Consider the following 22,063-nt stretch of genomic DNA (forward strand, 5'->3'; position numbering starts at 1 on the left):
ACTTTTGTTTCATCTGGTCCTCGCGTTCCCAGGTGAATTCGGGTCCTCGTTTAGCGTTCCAACGGACCTTCACGATGGGAATACGACTTTGTTTCGTTCGTTTGATTTCCCGATCCATGATTTCGACTGGTTCCTCCACGAAGTGGAGATTTTCGTTAACTTTGATTTCGTCGAGTGGTATTACGAGTGTCTCGTCAGACAAACACTTCTTTAGGTTCGACACGTGAAATGTGGGATGTACTTTGTCGAGTTCCTGAGGTAATCGAAGTTTGTATGCTACTGGCCCAATCCTAGCAAGGATTTCGAATGGCCCGATGTACCTTGGATTTAGTTTCCCGCGTTTGCCGAATCGTATCATTCCTTTCCAAGGGGAAACTTTTAGTAGTACTCTATCACCCACCTGGAATTCCAAGGGTTTGCGTCGTTTGTCTGCGTAACTCTTTTGCCGATCGCGAGACGCTTTCAGTCTCTCTCGAATTTGAACGATCTTTTCTGTAGTTTCCCTTATGATTTCAGGGCCAGTGAGGGTGCTATTAGAGACTTGCCCTCTAGCTAGCTGTGTATCCCCCACCTCAGCCCAACACAGGGGTGATCTGCATTTGCGACCGTAAAGAGCTTCGAATGGAGCGACTTTGATGCTAGTATGATAGCTGTTATTGTAGGAGAATTCGATAAGCGGTAGATGGGTATCCCATGCTTTACCGAAGTCTATCACACAAGCTCTTAACATGTCTTCCAACGTTTGAATGGTTCGCTCGCTCTGTCCGTCGGTTTGTGGGTGGTAGGCCGTACTCATGTCAAGCCTAGTTCCCAATGATTTTTGTAGAGACTGCCAAAACCGTGAGGTAAATCTACTATCTCTATCGGAGATAATGGATATCGGCACACCATGGAGTCGTACAATCTCTCTGATGTACGTTCTAGTCAGCTTCTCCATCTTGTCGGTTTCTTTCATTGGTAGGAAGTGTGCTGATTTGGTCAATCTGTCTACAATTACCCATATTGTGTCAAGCCCGCCCGATGTCTTAGGCAGCTTCGTTATGAAGTCCATGGTTATTCGTTCCCACTTCCACTCAGGTATATCCGGCTGTTGTAATAGCCCGGATGGTTTCTGGTATTCGGTTTTGACCTTAGTGCAAGTCAGGCACTTGCTCACATAGGTAGCAATCTCAGCTTTCATGTTCGGCCACCAGTATAATTTCTTGAGGTCCAGATACATCTTATCCGACCCGGGATGGATGGAGTATCGAGTCTTGTGTGCTTCATTCATGACGACATCTCGGAGTCCACCGAACTTCGGTGTCCAAATCCGGTTCATGATATAACGTGCTCCATCATCTCTGACTTCTAAGTTTTTATCCATTCCCCTTAATGTCTCTCCTGCCACCTTTTCTGGTTTCAAAGCTTCCATTTGAGCTTCCTTGATTTGTATGGTCAGGTGGGAATGGATTGTCATTGTTAAGGATTTTACTCGGCGGCCCGAGTACTCCTTCCTGCTTAGAGCATCGGCCACTACATTGGCTTTGCCCGGATGATAACGAATTTCGCACTCGTAGTCATTCAGCAATTCCACCCATCTCCTCTGTCGCATGTTGAGCTCTTTCTGATTGAGGATATGCTGAAGACTTTTGTGATCAGTGAAGATAGTGCATTTCGTGCCGTAGAGGTAGTGTCTCCAGATCTTCAAAGCGAATACCACTGCTCCTAATTCCAGGTCGTGCGTAGTATAATTAACCTCGTGCGTCTTAAGCTGTCTTGATGCATACGCGATATACTTAATTCACTATAAACTACGAAGTCCTCGGTTCCCTCTGGGAGAGACAAGATCGGTGCGCTGCATAGGGCTTGTTTTAACGTTTGGAAAGCAGTTTCTTGTTTATTTTCCCATTTGAATAACACACCTTTCTGCGTCAAGGTGGTGAGTGGTTTCGCAATCTTGGAGAAGTTTTGTATAAATCTTCGGTAGTAGCCAGCAAGCCCAAGGAATTGTCGAATTTCGGTTGGCGTCTTGGGTGCTGACCAATTCTCGATTGCCTTGATCTTGGAGGGATCCACATGTATGCCCTTCTCACTTACCACATGTCCAAGGAAATCCACTTCTCTAATCCAGAATTCACACTTAGAGAACTTAGCATAAAGCTTCTCCGCTCTTAGCGTCTCTAGCACTTGGCGTAGATGTAGGCGATGCTCTTCTTCGCTTCGCGAGTAGATCAAGATATCGTCGATGAATACGATTACAAACTTGTCTAGGTAGGGTCGACACACTCTATTCATTAGGTCCATGAATACCGCAGGTGCGTTTGTTAAACCGAAGGACATCACCACAAACTCGTAGTGCCCATAGCTAGTTCTGAATGCAGTTTTGGGAATATCTTCTTCTTGAACTCGTAGCTGATGGTAGCCTGACCTTAGGTCGATCTTTGAGAAGAAATTTGCTCCTTGGAGTTGGTCGAAAAGGTCGTCGATTCGGGGCAGAGGATATCGGTTTTTGATGGTGAGCTTGTTTAGTTCCCGATAGTCGATGCACATGCGAAAGGATCCGTCCTTCTTCTTTACAAAAAGGACTGGTGCTCCCCAAGGTGAGAAGCTTGGTCTGATGAACCCTTTGTTCAAAAGCTCCGTCAACTGACTGGACAACTCCTGCATTTCTGATGGTGCGAGGCGGTATGGAGCTCTGGCTACGGGGGTAGCTCCGGGTATTAAGTCAATTCTGAAATCGACTTGTCGTGCGAGTGGTACACCAGGAAGATCTTCTGGGAACACATCCGGGAAGTTACACACTTCGGGGATGTCTTTGATGTCTTTCACGTCTTGTTTCTTGTCTACTACATGGGCTAAGAAGGCGTGGTACTCCTTCCGGAGATACTTTTGGGCTTTGATGCATGAGATGATTTGTAAATTCGCACTAGGTTTGTCACCATAGATGAGAAGGGTTTCGTCATTTGGTAGATTGAGGCGAACGGCCCTTTCGTAACATAGAATGTCGGCACGGTGAGGAACTAACCAATCCATCCCGATGATTACGTCGAAGCTTTTTATGGTGACTGGCATCAGGTCAATTTTAAATGTATGGTTGTCTAGAGTGAGAGTACATTCTGAGTATATATCGCTAGTGCGTTCTACTTTCCCATTTGCCATTTCTACTACATAAGTATCCTTTAGTGATTGGGGATTTTGTTCAAGTAAATGTTTATATTGGTGGCTCACGAAACTCCTCTCCGCTCCACTATCGAATAGTACGCATGCATAAGAGTTATTGAGGAGAAACATACCGGTAACCACCGTGGGATCCTCGACTGCTTCCCCATGTCCTATTGCCAGGACTCTTCCTACTCCACCAGCATTAGGGGCTTGTGCTTTGGGGCAGTCTCTTTTGAAGTGACCTGCGTCTCCACAGTTGTAGCAGGTCCGGGTTGCCCCCGTACTGGCGACTTGGTTGATTGGTTGAGCCGGCGCTTTACAGAAACGAGCAGTGTGCCCCTTCCTGTCGCAGTTGTTACAGTGCATCTCCCTACAAGCACCATTGTGGTGAAAGTTGCACTTGTTGCACTTAGGTAGTTTTCCCGCATATGGCTTCGGTGGTGCTGGAGTGGTAGCAGTAGTGGCAGCATTAGTGGCAGCATGGACAGCAACAATTTGTTGCTTCTTAGCGGGGTCCTGTGCTGGTTGGCTCTTCTTTTCGTTCCAGAACTTCCTTTTGTTGTTTCCCCCTTTTGATTTATCAGTGGTGGTGGTTGTAGTATTATGACCGGCTCGGTGGTCAACAAGTTGTTGTGCCAGCTCCCTGGCACTGTCAAAAGTAGTTGGCCTTGAAGCCAGGACACTACTTTGCATGTGGAGAGACAGTCCCCAAAGGTATCGCTCCACCTTTTTCTCCTCCGGAGTAACCATTGCTGGGTAGAGGAGAGCCAATTCATTGAATCGGGTGGTGTAGGTTTCAAGGTCAGAGCCCGTCATCCTGAGGTTCCAGAGTTCTTGTTCCAGCTTTTGAATTTCACCTCTCGGGCAGTACTCCTTCATCATCAATATTTTTAGTTCTGCCCAGGTTATGGAGCTAGCCACTTCGAGAGTAAGTGACTTAACCCGGCAGTTCCACCAAGTAAGGGCCCGGCCGGTGAAGGTTAAGGTTGCGAACTTAACTTTGCTCGCTTCGGGGCAGGAGCACACCTGAAAGACTACTTCGGTCTTTTCAAACCATTGCATCAACGTGATGACTCCCCCGCTTCCATTGAAGTTGTCGGGTTTGCCATTTGTGAAGTCTTTGTATGAACACTCTTTTGCACGCCACGTACTGTCTCCGTGGTTAGAGTGTGTAGCTCCCGATCCCGAACCACCAGCTCCGTTGGTCCCTATCTGCGACATTGCAGCCGCTACGGCTGCTGTTACTGCAGCCTGGAACATTGCGGGATCAAACTGTGGAGGCGGCGGCGGAGGAGGTGTTGCTGTGTTGCTGGAAGGTCTTGGTCTTCTTCTTGGCGGCATGGTTCTGTCATAAGTTGCAAAGTGCATACTAATTTAGTCGGGACATAATTAATATATTATATTTTAAAATGATCTTTATCGGTTACTTAATTAGTTGCAAAGTGCATACCAGTCATATGTGATTAAGATATAATAGTCCTTCGAATAGATGACCCTAACTCCAAGACCACAACCAAACAAGGACAGGAAGTGAAACAAAGATACATAAATTCTAAGTCTATAGCATCTTAGTTACATATGACCTTAGCGCATCCACTTAGCAGCTATTAATTTATAAATAAAGACCTATTTAATTATCAGATAATTTATTATAGTAACACAAAATACTCCTATAGTATTTGTAAATGTTTAGTTTTGAGTCCTTAAAGTATCCTTTGTAGTCTGTTATTAGGTTTGTTAGATTTGTTGTCTATCCTGACCATCCCCCGGTATATGCAAGTCAATTCCCGGTCAGATATAGTTGATCAGGCTATATCCTTCCCAGACTTGATTTACATATACCAAGGCATACCCATAATGTACAACTCCTCTTCTTTTATTTTATGTTCTTCTAGTTATGACACTATGTGAGCATGTATGCATGTGTTTATACTTTTAAATAAAAAAAAATCATTTATTTTGTAAAAGTATATTTTTTTGAAAAATGCACAAATCAGAGACTATTAGTCCCAATTGTGTTTATAGTTCGTATATCTTATGTGGTTTGATATACTTAATTCACTATAAACTGCGCTCTGATACCAATCTGTCACACCCCCAAACCAAGGATGGCGGAAACGTCCGGGGGTGGAGGACTTCATGTATAGTATCATAACAGCAATTGTAATAGTAATTTAAGCAAACACAACCAACATATATATGAAAAAAATTACATCATTGTATGAATTACATGTTTACGAATCAATCACAATATGTTGATAAAATATGAAATAGTAGACGCCTTAGCGTCCCATCCTCAAAAGCACTTGATTTCCTGTTTAATGATTTCCTGAGAATACAAGTTGTTTGAAAAAGTGTCAACACAAAGGTTGGTGAGTTCATAAGCTTCTGTTTGGTATTATTAAAAGCCTTTCGTTTGTAAAAGTAGTATTTGTGTTAGAAAAATCATATATTTTCCTTAATGTGTAAATGTAGTCTTAAAACCCAAAGACCGAAATGTACAAGTAATTTGTCATATTTATAGTAAAACAATGCAAGTTTAAATCGACATAAACTCGTTAAATTTTAATGAAGTTCCCGTAAATTCCAATGTTTGTTAATACTTTATGTGAGTTTATTATAACCATACTATGACCAAGGTTGCCTAAGACGACGTTCTTCAGGCGTCGGAAATGTTATGACATTTGTCACCCCAGACCTATCGGTCTAACTGTTGCATGCAGTTTAGGTGTGGGTTTGTCAAACCCAATATAGATCTATACACAAGTATCACGCTCTCCCTCAAGGAGACTCTGGTTACAATACAGGACTTAATGATAATTTGAAGTAAATGTCTCACAAAGTCATTAACGGAATTACGTGTTATGAAAACTTGGTACCGTATGGCCGTACCTTGCTTAATGAAAATATCCTTGGTATAAATGTACCCTTTTTAAATGTATGTGTTGTGTAATGTATCATAAACTATACCTATTATAGTTTATCAACCAAGGGTAGTACGTGGTAATGTACGCAAACTATATTCAAAATAGTTTATTTAATGTTTGAATGTATCGATTGTAATTTGATTATAATCACTTGTTATTCTTTATATTTTATATGACCAAATCCATTTGTAAACTGATGTGTGTCTAAATATTGAGATAAAATGTCATATATTGCAGTAACATATAGTCACATAAAGATATACACCTTGCTCAACATGTTACAAGGTGAAATGAAATTAACAGCAACTTTTCGTTAAAAACAGTTTCTGTTACCGTTCTTAGAAAATTTATAGAAAAATCATCACAGCTCTAAATCCAAATCTGCAAATTTTGAGAGTTTGGAATATGAGTCTAGTTTGTTCGTAAATTTTATCATGATTTTTAGTGATCTCTAACAGAGGTGAAAATGTTCATAATCACAGACTGGTCCGGGTTTGCTTCTGAAATGACAGGCAGTTTTGTAAAAATCACCATTAATTGTAGAAAAATCATTTGGAGATGTGCAAGTAGTCATTTTAAAGCTAAGAGTTTGAACTACTTGCACCTGAAACAGTTTTGGAAACTAAAATATTTAAGTTGACCAAAACAGTCCGTGATTAACGTCCATCTTTTCTGATGTAATCTGTTAGAAAAAGTTTAATTGTATTCTTGATGATTTTACTTGTATTCTCCCCTTAAAACTTAAGAAAAACATGTAAATGTATGGTTATGAACTCACCTTATGTGGTTTCAGTAGATGAAAGTGAGAGAGAGGAAGTGTTCAACTCAAGAACACTAAGAAGATGTCTTGATGATTCGAGAATCTAACACCGAATAAGATGGAACTTGTGTAAGATATCAATGATTTGAGTAGAATGGAGTTTAATAATTATGTGAATGATGAAGATACTTACTAATTGAAGCAAGAAATCCCTGGAGAAAGCCTTGAAGTTCTTGAAGTTGAGAGAAAAGATGAGAGAATTTTGGAGAGTGTTCTTGGTTGCTAAGTGTAGAATGAAAGAGTTTTATGGAGAATGAGGAGAGAGGATCAATCCTCCAGCTCTTAGAACGTGGGAAGAGCTGGAGATTGGCTGTAAAGGTCCACTAAGGAGACAAGGGGTAGTGGGAAAGAGTGGCTGATCATAGAGTGAGGTGGTAGTGGGTTGCTTTTGCCATAAATTAAGGAAAAGCAAATATTCCCTCAATAATTAGTTCAATCACCAATTCTTTTAATATATTTTATAAAAACCCTGGAGATTTATATATTTTGGGGCCTTAGTTTATAAAATAAAGTTTTGGGTGAAAATCCCTCGTTAAAATAATGAAAAACGGAGTTAAAACGAAGTCGTAGTCGAAAAACCGGTAAAAAGGGCCTGTGACTTCGGACTTCGGACTTCGGACCTCGGGTTCGGACTTCGGACTTCGGACCTCGGGTTCGGACTTCGGACCTCGGACTTCGGGTTCGGACTTCGGACACGACTTCGGACCAGAACTTCGGACCCGAACTTCGGACCCGAACTTCGGACCCTGGGTTCGGACACTTCGGACTTCGGATCCTGGCTTCGGACACTTCGGACTTCGGACCCTTAAAGCTATTTTACTCGTTTTTACCCCGTTTCAAGCGATTTTTGACCCGGTTAAGGGTCGAGATGACCCAAATGATTACAAAAGTTAAAGTAACTTTTGAGAGAGATTTGGGAGAGATTTGGGAGAGATTTCAAATAGAAAGAGATAGAGTGAAAACGATTTAGAGAGGTTTCGTTTGTGATTAATTTGAGTGTCCGGCTTCACAACGCAAGGTTCGTAAACCCCATTAAACCGTGTTTTAGTGTCGTACACAACCCCGATGATTGTGCAATAGTGTTTTATCGCTTTGGTTCGTTGTTTAGCACTTGTTAAGGCTAAGGAAAATCAAACACATGAACTTTCCAAATGATGATTTCTCATTAAAATAGCGAATTGTATAGTGATTACATAACGTAAACCCTAGCATACAAGGGTTATTGGAGTTGACCGGTTTGACTTGTTGACTTTGAATTGACCGAAATTTGACGGTTGTCACATCATCCCCCCGTTAGAAGGAATTTCGTCCCGAAATTTTCATTTTGACTGGGATTTCAAGAGTTTGGGAAGAGATGTGGATACTTTTGTTTCATCTGGTCCTCGCGTTCCCAGGTGAATTCGGGTCCTCGTTTAGCGTTCCAACGGACCTTCACGATGGGAATACGACTTTGTTTCGTTCGTTTGATTTCCCGATCCATGATTTCGACTGGTTCCTCCACGAAGTGGAGATTTTCGTTAACTTTGATTTCGTCGAGTGGTATTACGAGTGTCTCGTCAGACAAACACTTCTTTAGGTTCGACACGTGAAATGTGGGATGTACTTTGTCGAGTTCCTGAGGTAATCGAAGTTTGTATGCTACTGGCCCAATCCTAGCAAGGATTTCGAATGGCCCGATGTACCTTGGATTTAGTTTCCCGCGTTTGCCGAATCGTATCATTCCTTTCCAAGGGGAAACTTTTAGTAGTACTCTATCACCCACCTGGAATTCCAAGGGTTTGCGTCGTTTGTCTGCGTAACTCTTTTGCCGATCGCGAGACGCTTTCAGTCTCTCTCGAATTTGAACGATCTTTTCTGTAGTTTCCCTTATGATTTCAGGGCCAGTGAGGGTGCTATTAGAGACTTGCCCTCTAGCTAGCTGTGTATCCCCCACCTCAGCCCAACACAGGGGTGATCTGCATTTGCGACCGTAAAGAGCTTCGAATGGAGCGACTTTGATGCTAGTATGATAGCTGTTATTGTAGGAGAATTCGATAAGCGGTAGATGGGTATCCCATGCTTTACCGAAGTCTATCACACAAGCTCTTAACATGTCTTCCAACGTTTGAATGGTTCGCTCGCTCTGTCCGTCGGTTTGTGGGTGGTAGGCCGTACTCATGTCAAGCCTAGTTCCCAATGATTTTTGTAGAGACTGCCAAAACCGTGAGGTAAATCTACTATCTCTATCGGAGATAATGGATATCGGCACACCATGGAGTCGTACAATCTCTCTGATGTACGTTCTAGTCAGCTTCTCCATCTTGTCGGTTTCTTTCATTGGTAGGAAGTGTGCTGATTTGGTCAATCTGTCTACAATTACCCATATTGTGTCAAGCCCGCCCGATGTCTTAGGCAGCTTCGTTATGAAGTCCATGGTTATTCGTTCCCACTTCCACTCAGGTATATCCGGCTGTTGTAATAGCCCGGATGGTTTCTGGTATTCGGTTTTGACCTTAGCGCAAGTCAGGCACTTGCTCACATAGGTAGCAATCTCAGCTTTCATGTTCGGCCACCAGTATAATTTCTTGAGGTCCAGATACATCTTATCCGACCCGGGATGGATGGAGTATCGAGTCTTGTGTGCTTCATTCATGACGACATCTCGGAGTCCACCGAACTTCGGTGTCCAAATCCGGTTCATGATATAACGTGCTCCATCATCTCTGACTTCTAAGTTTTTATCCATTCCCCTTAATGTCTCTCCTTCCACCTTTTCTGGTTTCAAATCTTCCAGTTGAGCTTCCTTGATTTGTATGGTCAGGTGGGAATGGATTGTCATTGTTAAGGATTTTACTCGGCGGCCCGAGTACTCCTTCCTGCTTAGAGCATCGGCCACTACATTGGCTTTGCCCGGATGATAACGAATTTCGCACTCGTAGTCATTCAACAATTCCACCCATCTCCTCTGTCGCATGTTGAGCTCTTTCTGATTGAGGATATGCTGAAGACTTTTGTGATCAGTGAAGATAGTGCATTTCGTGCCGTAGAGGTAGTGTCTCCAGATCTTCAAAGCGAATACTACTGCTCCTAATTCCAGGTCGTGCGTAGTATAATTAACCTCGTGCGTCTTAAGCTGTCTTGATGCATATGCGATATACTTAATTCACTATAAACTACGAAGTCCTCGGTTCCCTCTAGGAGAGACAAGATCGGTGCGCTGCATAGGGCTTGTTTTAACGTTTGGAAAGCAGTTTCTTGTTTATTTTCCCACTTGAATAACACACCTTTCTACGTCAAGGTGGTGAGTGGTTTCGCAATCTTGGAGAAGTTTTGTATAAATCTTCGGTAGTAGCCAGCAAGCCCAAGGAATTGTCGAATTTCGGTTGGCGTCTTGGGTGCTGACCAATTCTCGATTGCCTTGATCTTGGAGGGATCCACATGTATGCCCTTCTCACTTACCACATGTCCAAGGAAATCCACTTCTCTAATCCAGAATTCACACTTAGAGAACTTAGCATAAAGCTTCTCCGCTCTTAGCGTCTCTAGCACTTGGCGTAGATGTAGGCGATGCTCTTCTTCGCTTCGCGAGTAGATCAAGATATCGTCGATGAATACGATTACAAACTTGTCTAGGTAGGGTCGACACACTCTATTCATTAGGTCCATGAATACCGCAGGTGCGTTTGTTAAACCGAAGGACATCACCACAAACTCGTAGTGCCCATAGCGAGTTCTGAATGCAGTTTTGGGAATATCTTCTTCTTGAACTCGTAGCTGATGGTAGCCTGACCTTAGGTCGATCTTTGAGAAGAAATTTGCTCCTTGGAGTTGGTCGAAAAGGTCGTCGATTCGGGGCAGAGGATATCGGTTTTTGATGGTGAGCTTGTTTAGTTCCCGATAGTCGATGCACATGCGAAAGGATCCGTCCTTCTTCTTTACAAAAAGGACTGGTGCTCCCCAAGGTGAGAAGCTTGGTCTGATGAACCCTTTGTTCAAAAGCTCGGTCAACTGACTGGACAACTCCTGCATTTCTGATGGTGCGAGGCGGTATGGAGCTCTGGCTACGGGGGTAGCTCCGGGTATTAAGTCAATTCTGAAATCGACTTGTCGTGCGAGTGGTACACCAGGAAGATCTTCTGGGAACACATCCGGGAAGTTACACACTTCGGGGATGTCTTTGATGTCTTTCACGTCTTGTTTCTTGTCTACTACATGGGCTAAGAAGGCGTGGTACTCCTTCCGGAGATACTTTTGGGCTTTGATGCATGAGATGATTTGTAAATTCGCACTAGGTTTGTCACCATAGATGAGAAGGGTTTCGTCATTTGGTAGATTGAGGCGAACGGCCCTTTCGTAACATAGAATGTCGGCACGGTGAGGAACTAACCAATCCATCCCGATGATTACGTCGAAGCTTTTTATGGTGACTGGCATCAGGTCAATTTTAAATGTATGGTTGTCTATAGTGAGAGTACATTCTGAGTATATATCGCTAGTGCGTTCTACTTTCCCATTTGCCATTTCTACTACATAAGTATCCTTTAGTGATTGGGGATTTTGTTCAAGTAAATGTTTATATTGGTGGCTCACGAAACTCCTCTCCGCTCCACTATCGAATAGTACGCATGCATAAGAGTTATTGAGGAGAAACATACCGGTAACCACCGTGGGATCCTCGACTGCTTCCCCATGTCCTATTGCCAGGACTCTTCCTACTCCACCAGCATTAGGGGCTTGTGCTTTGGGGCAGTCTCTTTTGAAGTGACCTGCGTCTACACAGTTGTAGCAGGTCCGGGTTGCCCCCGTACTGGCGACTTGGTTGATTGGTTTAGCCGGCGCTTTACAGAAACGAGCAGTGTGCCCCTTCCTGTCGCAGTTGTTACAGTGCATCTCCCTACAAGCACCATTGTGGTGAAAGTTGCACTTGTTGCACTTAGGTAGTTTTCCCACATATGGCTTCGGTGGTGCTGGAGTGGTAGCAGTAGTGGCAGCATTAGTGGCAGCATGGACAGCAACAATTTGTTGCTTCTTAGCGGGGTCCTGTGCTGGTTGGCTCTTCTTTTCGTTCCAGAACTTCCTTTTGTTGTTTCCCCCTTTTGATTTATCAGTGGTGGTGGTTGTAGTATTATGACCGGCTCGGTGGTCAACAAGTTGTTGTGCCAGCTCCCTGGCACTGTCAAAAGTAGTTGGCCTTGAAGCCAGGACACTACTTTGCATGTGGAGAGACAGTCCCCAAAGGTATTGCTCCACCTTTTTCTCCTCCGGAGTAACCATTGCTGGGCAGAGGAGAGCCAATTCATTGAATCGGGTGGTGTAGGTTTCAAGGTCAGAGCCCGTCATCCTGAGGTTCCAGAGTTCTTGTTCCAGCTTTTGAATTTCACCTCTCGGGCAGTACTCCTTCATCATCAACGTTTTTAGTTCTGCCCAGGTTATGGAGCTAGCCACTTCGAGAGTAAGTGACTTAACCCGGCAGTTCCACCAAGCAAGGGCCCGGCCGGTGAAGGTTAAGGTTGCGAACTTAACTTTGCTCGCTTCGGGGCAGGAGCACACCTGAAAGACTACTTCGGTCTTTTCAAACCATTGCATCAACGTGATGACTCCCCCGCTTCCATTGAAGTTGTCGGGTTTGCCATTTGTGAAGTCTTTGTATGAACACTCTTTTGCACGCCACGTACTGTCTCCGTGGTTAGAGTGTGTAGCTCCCGATCCCGAACCACCAGCTCCGTTGGTCCCTATCTGCGACATTGCAGCCGCTACGGCTGCTGTTACTGCAGCCTGGAACATTGCGGGATCAAACTGTGGAGGCGGCGGCGGAGGAGGTGTTGCTGTGTTGCTGGAAGGTCTTGGTCTTCTTCTTGGCGGCATGGTTCTGTCATAAGTTGCAAAGTGCATACTAATTTAGTCGGGACATAATTAATATATTATATTTTAAAATGATCTTTATCGGTTACTTAATTAGTTGCAAAGTGCATACCAGTCATATGTGATTAAGATATAATAGTCCTTCGAATAGATGAACCTAACTCCAAGACCACAACCAAACAAGGACAGGAAGTGAAACAAAGATACATAAATTCTAAGTCTATAGCATCTTAGTTACATATGACCTTAGCGCATCCACTTAGCAGCTATTAATTTATAAATAAAGACCTATTTAATTATCAGATAATTTATTATAGTAACACAAAATACTCCTATAGTATTTGTAAATGTTTAGTTTTGAGTCCTTAAAGTATCCTTTGTAGTCTGTTATTAGGTTTGTTAGATTTGTTGTCTATCCTGACCATCCCCCGGTATATGCAAGTCAATTCCCGGTCAGATATAGTTGATCAGGCTATATCCTTCCCAGACTTGATTTACATATACCAAGGCATACCCATAATGTACAACTCCTCTTCTTTTATTTTATGTTCTTCTAGTTATGACACTATGTGAGCATGTATGCATGTGTTTATACTTTTAAATAAAAAAAAATCATTTATTTTGTAAAAGTATATTTATTTGAAAAATGCACAAATCAGAGACTATTAGTCCCAATTGTGTTTATAGTTCGTATATCTTATGTGGTTTGATATACTTAATTCACTATAAACTGCGCTCTGATACCAATCTGTCACACCCCCAAACCAAGGATGGCGGAAACGTCCGGGGGTGGAGGACTTCATGTATAGTATCATAACAGCAATTGTAATAGTAATTTAAGCAAACACAACCAACATATATATGAAAAAAATTACATCATTGTATGAATTACATGTTTACGAATCAATCACAATATGTTGATAAAATATGAAATAGTAGACGCCTTAGCGTCCCATCCTCAAAAGCACTTGATTTCCTGTTTAATGATTTCCTGAGAATACAAGTTGTTTGAAAAAGTGTCAACACAAAGGTTGGTGAGTTCATAAGCTTCTGTTTGGTATTATTAAAAGCCTTTCGTTTGTAAAAGTAGTATTTGTGTTAGAAAAATCATATATTTTCCTTAATGTGTAAATGTAGTCTTAAAACCCAAAGACCGAAATGTACAAGTAATTTGTCATATTTATAGTAAAACAATGCAAGTTTAAATCGACATAAACTCGTTAAATTTTAATGAAGTTCCCGTAAATTCCAATGTTTGTTAATACTTTATGTGAGTTTATTATAACCATACTATGACCAAGGTTGCCTAAGACGACGTTCTTCAGGCGTCGGAAATGTTATGACATTTGTCACCCCAGACCTATCGGTCTAACTGTTGCATGCAGTTTAGGTGTGGGTTTGTCAAACCCAATATAGATCTATACACAAGTATCACGCTCTCCCTCAAGGAGACTCTGGTTACAATACAGGACTTAATGATAATTTGAAGTAAATGTCTCACAAAGTCATTAACGGAATTACGTGTTATGAAAACTTGGTACCGTATGGCCGTACCTTGCTTAATGAAAATATCCTTGGTATAAATGTACCCTTTTTAAATGTATGTGTTGTGTAATGTATCATAAACTATACCTATTATAGTTTATCAACCAAGGGTAGTACGTGGTAATGTATGCAAACTATATTCAAAATAGTTTATTTAATGTTTGAATGTATCGATTGTAATTTGATTATAATCACTTGTTATTCTTTATATTTTATATGACCAAATCCATTTGTAAACTGATGTGTGTCTAAATATTGAGATAAAATGTCATATATTGCAGTAACATATAGTCACATAAAGATATACACCTTGCTCAACATGTTACAAGGTGAAATGAAATTAACAGCAACTTTTCGTTAAAAACAGTTTTTGTTACCGTTCTTAGAAAATTTATAGAAAAATCATCACAGCTCTAAATCCAAATCCTCAAATTTTGAGAGTTTGGAATATGAGTCTAGTTTGTTCGTAAATTTTATCATGATTTTTAGTGATCTCTAACAGAGGTGAAAATGTTCATAATCACAGACTGGTCCGGGTTTGCTTCTGAAATGACAGGCAGTTTTGTAAAAATCACCATTAATTGTAGAAAAATCATTTGGAGATGTGCAAGTAGTCATTTTAAAGCTAAGAGTTTGAACTACTTGCACCTGAAACAGTTTTGGAAACTAAAATATTTAAGTTGACCAAAACAGTCCGTGATTAACGTCCATCTTTTCTGATGTAATCTGTTAGAAAAAGTTTGATTGTATTCTTGATGATTTTACTTGTATTCTCCCCTTAAAACTTAAGAAAAACATGTAAATGTATGGTTATGAACTCACCTTATGTGGTTTCAGTAGATGAAAGTGAGAGAGAGGAAGTGTTCAACTCAAGAACACTAAGAAGATGTCTTGATGATTCGAGAATCTAACACCGAATAAGATGGAACTTGTGTAAGATATCAATGATTTGAGTAGAATTGAGTTTAATAATTATGTGAATGATGAAGATACTTACTAATTGAAGCAAGAAATCCCTGGAGAAAGCCTTGAAGTTCTTGAAGTTGAGAGAAAAGATGAGAGAATTTTGGAGAGTGTTCTTGGTTGCTAAGTGTAGAATGAAAGAGTTTTATGGAGAATGAGGAGAGAGGATCAATCCTCCAGCTCTTAGAACGTGGGAAGAGCTGGAGATTGGCTGTAAAGGTCCACTAAGGAGACAAGGGGTAGTGGGAAAGAGTGGCTGATCATAGAGTGAGGTGGTAGTGGGTTGCTTTTGCCATAAATTAAGGAAAAGCAAATATTCCCTCAATAATTAGTTCAATCACCAATTCTTTTAATATATTTTATAAAAACCCTGGAGATTTATATATTTTGGGGCCTTAGTTTATAAAATAAAGTTTTGGGTGAAAATCCCACGTTAAAATAATGAAAAACGGAGTTAAAACGAAGTCGTAGTCGAAAAACCGGTAAAAAGGGCCTGTGACTTCGGACTTCGGACTTCGGACCTCGGGTTCGGACTTCGGACTTCGGACCTCGGGTTCGGACTTCGGACCTCGGACTTCGGGTTCGGACTTCGGACACGACTTCGGACCAGAACTTCGGACACGACTTCGGACCCTGGGTTCGGACACTTCGGACTTCGGATCCTGGCTTCGGACACTTCGGACTTCGGAACCTTAAAGCTATTTTACTCGTTTTTACCCCGTTTCAAGCGATTTTTGACCCGGTTAAGGGTCGAGATGACCCAAATGATTACAAAAGTTAAAGTAACTTTTGAGAGAGATTTGGGAGAGATTTGGGAGAGATTTCAAATAGAAAGAGATAGAGTGAAAACGATTTAGAGAGGTTTCGTTTGTGATTAATTTGAGTGTCCGGCTTCACAACGCAAGGTTCGTAAACCCCATTAAACCGTGTTTTAGTGTCGTACACAACCCCGATGATTGTGCAATAGTGTTTTATCGCTTTGGTTCGTTGTTTAGCACTTGTTAAGGCTAAGGAAAATCAAACACATGAACTTTCCAAATGATGATTTCTCATTAAAATAGCGAATTGTATAGTGATTACATAACGTAAACCCTAGCATACAAGGGTTATTGGAGTTGACCGGTTTGACTTGTTGACTTTGAATTGACCGAAATTTGACGGTTGTCACATCATCCCCCCGTTAGAAGGAATTTCGTCCCGAAATTTTCATTTTGACTGGGATTTCAAGAGTTTGGGAAGAGATGTGGATACTTTTGTTTCATCTGGTCCTCGCATTCCCAGGTGAATTCGGGTCCTCGTTTAGCGTTCCAACGGACCTTCACGATGGGAATACGACTTTGTTTCGTTCGTTTGATTTCCCGATCCATGATTTCGACTGGTTCCTCCACGAAGTGGAGATTTTCGTTAACTTTGATTTCGTCGAGTGGTATTACGAGTGTCTCGTCAGACAAACACTTCTTTAGGTTCGACACGTGAAATGTGGGATGTACTTTGTCGAGTTCCTGAGGTAATCGAAGTTGGTATGCTACTGGCCCAATCCTAGCAAGGATTTCGAATGGCCCGATGTACCTTGGATTTAGTTTCCCGCGTTTGCCGAATCGTATCATTCCTTTCCAAGGGGAAACTTTTAGTAGTACCCTATCACCCACCTGGAATTCCAAGGGTTTGCGTCGTTTGTCTGCGTAACTCTTTTGCCGATCGCGAGACGCTTTCAGTCTCTCTCGAATTTGAACGATCTTTTCTGTAGTTTCCTTTATGATTTCAGGGCCAGTGAGGGTGCTATTAGAGACTTGCCCTCTAGCTAGCTGTGTATCCCCCACCTCAGCCCAACACAGGGGTGATCTGCATTTGCGACCGTAAAGAGCTTCGAATGGAGCGACTTTGATGCTAGTATGATAGCTGTTATTGTAGGAGAATTCGATAAGCGGTAGATGGGTATCCCATGCTTTACCGAAGTCTATCACACAAGCTCTTAACATGTCTTCCAACGTTTGAATGGTTCGCTCGCTCTGTCCGTCGGTTTGTGGGTGGTAGGCCGTACTCATGTCAAGCCTAGTTCCCAATGATTTTTGTAGAGACTGCCAAAACCGTGAGGTAAATCTACTATCTCTATCGGAGATAATGGATATCGGCACACCATGGAGTCGTACAATCTCTCTGATGTACGTTCTAGTCAGCTTCTCCATCTTGTCGGTTTCTTTCATTGGTAGGAAGTGTGCTGATTTGGTCAATCTGTCTACAATTACCCATATTGTGTCAAGCCCGCCCGATGTCTTAGGCAGCTTCGTTATGAAGTCCATGGTTATTCGTTCCCACTTCCACTCAGGTATATCCGGCTGTTGTAATAGCCCGGATGGTTTCTGGTATTCGGTTTTGACCTTAGCGCAAGTCAGGCACTTGCTCACATAGGTAGCAATCTCAGCTTTCATGTTCGGCCACCAGTATAATTTCTTGAGGTCCAGATACATCTTATCCGACCCGGGATGGATGGAGTATCGAGTCTTGTGTGCTTCATTCATGACGACATCTCGGAGTCCACCGAACTTCGGTGTCCAAATCCGGTTCATGATATAACGTGCTCCATCATCTCTGACTTCTAAGTTTTTATCCATTCCCCTTAATGTCTCTCCTGCCACCTTTTCTGGTTTCAAAGCTTCCAGTTGAGCTTCCTTGATTTGTATGGTCAGGTGGGAATGGATTGTCATTGTTAAGGATTTTACTCGGCGGCCCGAGTACTCCTTCCTGCTTAGAGCATCGGCCACTACATTGGCTTTGCCCGGATGATAACGAATTTCGCACTCGTAGTCATTCAGCAATTCCACCCATCTCCTCTGTCGCATGTTGAGCTCTTTCTGATTGAGGATATGCTGAAGACTTTTGTGATCAGTGAAGATAGTGCATTTCGTGCCGTAGAGGTAGTGTCTCCAGATCTTCAAAGCGAATACCACTGCTCCTAATTCCAGGTCGTGCGTAGTATAATTAACCTCGTGCGTCTTAAGCTGTCTTGATGCATACGCGATATACTTAATTCACTATAAACTACGAAGTCCTCGGTTCCCTCTGGGAGAGACAAGATCGGTGCGCTGCATAGGGCTTGTTTTAACGTTTGGAAAGCAGTTTCTTGTTTATTTTCCCACTTGAATAACACACCTTTCTGCGTCAAGGTGGTGAGTGGTTTCGCAATCTTGGAGAAGTTTTGTATAAATCTTCGGTAGTAGCCAGCAAGCCCAAGGAATTGTCGAATTTCGGTTGGCGTCTTGGGTGCTGACCAATTCTCGATTGCCTTGATCTTGGAGGGATCCACATGTATGCCCTTCTCACTTACCACATGTCCAAGGAAATCCACTTCTCTAATCCAGAATTCACACTTAGAGAACTTAGCATAAAGCTTCTCCGCTCTTAGCGTCTCTAGCACTTGGCGTAGATGTAGGCGATGCTCTTCTTCGCTTCGCGAGTAGATCAAGATATCGTCGATGAATACGATTACAAACTTGTCTAGGTAGGGTCGACACACTCTATTCATTAGGTCCATGAATACCGCAGGTGCGTTTGTTAAACCGAAGGACATCACCACAAACTCGTAGTGCCCATAGCGAGTTCTGAATGCAGTTTTGGGAATATCTTCTTCTTGAACTCGTAGCTGATGGTAGCCTGACCTTAGGTCGATATTTGAGAAGAAATTTGCTCCTTGGAGTTGGTCGAAAAGGTCGTCGATTCGGGGCAGAGGATATCGGTTTTTGATGGTGAGCTTGTTTAGTTCCCGATAGTCGATGCACATGCGAAAGGATCCGTCCTTCTTCTTTACAAAAAGGACTGGTGCTCCCCAAGGTGAGAAGCTTGGTCTGATGAACCCTTTGTTCAAAAGCTCGGTCAACTGACTGGACAACTCCTGCATTTCTGATGGTGCGAGGCGGTATGGAGCTCTGGCTACGGGGGTAGCTCCGGGTATTAAGTCAATTCTGAAATCGACTTGTCGTGCGAGTGGTACACCAGGAAGATCTTCTGGGAACACATCCGGGAAGTTACACACTTCGGGGATGTCTTTGATGTGTTTCACGTCTTGTTTCTTGTCTACTACATGGGCTAAGAAGGCGTGGTACTCCTTCCGGAGATACTTTTGGGCTTTGATGCATGAGATGATTTGTAAATTCGCACTAGGTTTGTCACCATAGATGAGAAGGGTTTCGTCATTTGGTAGATTGAGGCGAACGGCCCTTTCGTAACATAGAATGTCGGCACGGTGAGGAATTAACCAATCCATCCCGATGATTACGTCGAAGCTTTTTATGGTGACTGGCATCAGGTCAATTTTAAATGTATGGTTGTCTAGAGTGAGAGTACATTCTGAGTATATATCGCTAGTGCGTTCTACTTTCCCATTTGCCATTTCTACTACATAAGTATCCTTTAGTGATTGGGGATTTTGTTCAAGTAAATGTTTATATTGGTGGCTCACGAAACTCCTCTCCGCTCCACTATCGAATAGTACGCATGCATAAGAGTTATTGAGGAGAAACATACCGGTAACCACCGTGGGATCCTCGACTGCTTCCCCATGTCCTATTGCCAGGACTCTTCCTACTCCACCAGCATTAGGGGCTTGTGCTTTGGGGCAGTCTCTTTTGAAGTGACCTGCGTCTCCACAGTTGTAGCAGGTCCGGGTTGCCCCCGTACTGGCGACTTGGTTGATTGGTTGAGCCGGCGCTTTACAGAAACGAGCAGTGTGCCCCTTCCTGTCGCAGTTGTTACAGTGCATCTCCCTACAAGCACCATTGTGGTGAAAGTTGCACTTGTTGCACTTAGGTAGTTTTCCCGCATATGGCTTCGGTGGTGCTGGAGTGGTAGCAGTAGTGGCAGCATTAGTGGCAGCATGGACAGCAACAATTTGTTGCTTCTTAGCGGGGTCCTGTGCTGGTTGGCTCTTCTTTTCGTTCCAGAACTTCCTTTTGTTGTTTCCCCCTTTTGATTTATCAGTGGTGGTGGTTGTAGTATTATGACCGGCTCGGTGGTCAACAAGTTGTTGTGCCAGCTCCCTGGCACTGTCAAAAGTAGTTGGCCTTGAAGCCAGGACACTACTTTGCATGTGGAGAGACAGTCCCCAAAGGTATCGCTCCACCTTTTTCTCCTCCGGAGTAACCATTGCTGGGCAGAGGAGAGCCAATTCATTGAATCGGGTGGTGTAGGTTTCAAGGTCAGAGCCCGTCATCCTGAGGTTCCAGAGTTCTTGTTCCAGCTTTTGAATTTCACCTCTCGGGCAGTACTCCTTCATCATCAACGTTTTTAGTTCTGCCCAGGTTATGGAGCTAGCCACTTCGAGAGTAAGTGACTTAACCCGGCAGTTCCACCAAGTAAGGGCCCGGCCGGTGAAGGTTAAGGTTGCGAACTTAACTTTGCTCGCTTCGGGGCAGGAGCACACCTGAAAGACTACTTCGGTCTTTTCAAACCATTGCATCAACGTGATGACTCCCCCGCTTCCATTGAAGTTGTCGGGTTTGCCATTTGTGAAGTCTTTGTATGAACACTCTTTTGCACGCCACGTACTGTCTCCGTGGTTAGAGTGTGTAGCTCCCGATCCCGAACCACCAGCTCCGTTGGTCCCTATCTGCGACATTGCAGCCGCTACGGCTGCTGTTACTGCAGCCTGGAACATTGCGGGATCAAACTGTGGAGGCGGCGGCGGAGGAGGTGTTGCTGGAAGGTCTTGGTCTTCTTCTTGGCGGCATGGTTCTGTCATAAGTTGCAAAGTGCATACTAATTTAGTCGGGACATAATTAATATATTATATTTTAAAATGATCTTTATCGGTTACTTAATTAGTTGCAAAGTGCATACCAGTCATATGTGATTAAGATATAATAGTCCTTCGAATAGATGACCCTAACTCCAAGACCACAACCAAACAAGGACAGGAAGTGAAACAAAGATACATAAATTCTAAGTCTATAGCATCTTAGTTACATATGACCTTAGCGCATCCACTTAGCAGCTATTAATTTATAAATAAAGACCTATTTAATTATCAGATAATTTATTATAGTAACACAAAATACTCCTATAGTATTTGTAAATGTTTAGTTTTGAGTCCTTAAAGTATCCTTTGTAGTCTGTTATTAGGTTTGTTAGATTTGTTGTCTATCCTGACCATCCCCCGGTATATGCAAGTCAATTCCCGGTCAGATATAGTTGATCAGGCTATATCCTTCCCAGACTTGATTTACATATACCAAGGCATACCCATAATGTACAACTCCTCTTCTTTTATTTTATGTTCTTCTAGTTATGACACTATGTGAGCATGTATGCATGTGTTTATACTTTTAAATAAAAAAAAATCATTTATTTTGTAAAAGTATATTTATTTGAAAAATGCACAAATCAGAGACTATTAGTCCCAATTGTGTTTATAGTTCGTATATCTTATGTGGTTTGATATACTTAATTCACTATAAACTGCGCTCTGATACCAATCTGTCACACCCCCAAACCAAGGATGGCGGAAACGTCCGGGGGTGGAGGACTTCATGTATAGTATCATAACAGCAATTGTAATAGTAATTTAAGCAAACACAACCAACATATATATGAAAAAAATTACATCATTGTATGAATTACATGTTTACGAATCAATCACAATATGTTGATAAAATATATAATAGTAGACGCCTTAGCGTCCCATCCTCAAAAGCACTTGATTTCCTGTTTAATGATTTCCTGAGAATACAAGTTGTTTGAAAAAGTGTCAACACAAAGGTTGGTGAGTTCATAAGCTTCTGTTTGGTATTATTAAAAGCCTTTCGTTTGTAAAAGTAGTATTTGTGTTAGAAAA

Source organism: Lactuca virosa, chromosome 9, assembly GCF_052849685.1.
Source record: "Lactuca virosa cultivar CGN04683 chromosome 9, Lactuca_virosa_CGN04683_v6, whole genome shotgun sequence".
Taxonomy (NCBI): domain Eukaryota; kingdom Viridiplantae; phylum Streptophyta; class Magnoliopsida; order Asterales; family Asteraceae; genus Lactuca; species Lactuca virosa.